This window comes from Symphalangus syndactylus, chromosome 6, assembly GCF_028878055.3.
Source record: "Symphalangus syndactylus isolate Jambi chromosome 6, NHGRI_mSymSyn1-v2.1_pri, whole genome shotgun sequence".
Classification (NCBI taxonomy): domain Eukaryota; kingdom Metazoa; phylum Chordata; class Mammalia; order Primates; family Hylobatidae; genus Symphalangus; species Symphalangus syndactylus.
The window spans coordinates 50,285,865-50,287,620 of NC_072428.2; the positions used below are offsets into that span (position 1 = coordinate 50,285,865).

Here is a 1,756-nt window from a genome sequence, read left to right on the forward strand (position 1 = left end):
ATGACATTACCCAGCAACGACTCCACTGTCCCAGTCTTTGAATTCCTCCTCATCTGCTTCCCCAACTTTCAGAGTTGGCAGCACGGGCTGTCCCTGCCTTTCAGCCTCCTCTTCCTCCTGGCCATGGGGGCCAACACCATCCCCCCGATCACCATCCACCTGGAGGCTTCTCTGCACCTGCCCCTGTACTACCTGCTCAGCCTCCTCTCCCTACTGGACATCATGCTCTGCCTCACCGTCACCCCCAAGGTCCTGGCCATCTTCTGGTTTGATCTTAGGTCGATCAGCTTCCCTGCCTGCTTCCTTCAGATGTTCATCTTGAACAGTTTCCTCCCCATGAAGTCCTGCACATTCATGGTCAAGAACTATGATCATTATGTGGCCATCTGCACCCACTGCAGTACCTGTCCATCATCACTAATCAATTTGTGGCCAAAGCTAGTGTCTTCATTGTGGTGCAGAATGCTTTGCTGCTTTCACCTGTTCCCATTCTCTCTGCCCAGCTCCATTACTGTGGGAAAAATGTCATTGAGAACTGCATCTGTGCCAACCGGTCTGTGTCCAGGCTCTCCTGTGATAATTTCACTCTTAACAAAATCTACCAATTTGTGGCCGGTTGGACCTTGCTGGGCTCGGATTTCATCCTCATCTTCCTCTACTATACCTTCATTCTAAGAGCTGTGCTTAGATTCAATGTGGAGGGGGTGGCAGTGAAGGCCCTGAGCACATGTGGCTCCCACTTTATCCTCATCCTCTTCTTCAGCACCTGCTGGTTGTGGTGTTGACAAATGTGGCCAGAAAGAAGGTCCCCATGGACATCCTGATCCTGTTTAATGTCCTTCATCCCTTTAGTCCTCCTGCATTAAACCCTTTTGTATGTGGGTTTCAAACTAAAGAGTTAAAGCAGGAATTTTAGAAGTTGCTACAGAGGGGACTTTGAAAACACGGAAGGGACTGTCTGTAGAAGCACCTATTACTGTTTCTATTTCAGGAGCTGTGATTCCAAACAACAAACTAATGCTTAAATACCGAGTATTTCCTACCCATTTCTCTCTCTCCAGTATCAGGAATTAGTGAAGGCTCCTTAGTACCTGACATAAATTCATTTGCCTAGTTCATGTAACTAACATTCTTAGAGATTTAACTTTGTGTTTAAATATTTACATATTTGAACAATCTCATCCTCACAAAAGTTCTGCAGGGTGGGATTATTATTCCACTTTATATATTAGAAAACACAAATTTAGGGAGAAACACTGACAAAGGTCATATCTGATGAGTGGTGGGGCATTAATTCCTCAGACACCATTGAAGCCCTGGCTCTGCTCTGTAGGCCAGGATCTCTGCATCATTTTTATGAATTTGTTGCTGTCAATAGGTCTTCTCTAATCACCCTCCACCTTCAGAGTCAAAAAGAACCAAACAGAGGAACGGAACCCAGAGATGTTGCCACAATCTTTTTCTGACTGCCCAGGCTTCTGTCACCAAAAGATATTAATCATAGTACCAGTTTATGCCCAGTGGAAGGCTCACAAACCTTGAAATTCTTTATGACAAGGCCAGGACACTGAGGATCCAGCTGGCAGAGGTAGGAATGAGAAGACCAGCAGTGTGGGAAGTAGTCAAACTGACTGTGGTGATTTGGGGGCATTCTGTGTACTCAAAACCATACCCCATATGCTTTGGATCTCAAGAACGTGGAGTGTGGGGAATGTATGTATGGCATATTGTTAAACTTCTGGATGTCATAATCTGG

The 1,756-nt window shown here is 45.7% G+C and overlaps 1 pseudogene; it reads left to right on the plus strand.

The window, feature by feature from the left end:
- LOC129485272 (olfactory receptor 56A1-like) lies at window positions 1-940 on the plus strand (annotated as a pseudogene).
- The last annotated feature ends 816 nt before the right edge of the window (window positions 941-1,756 follow it).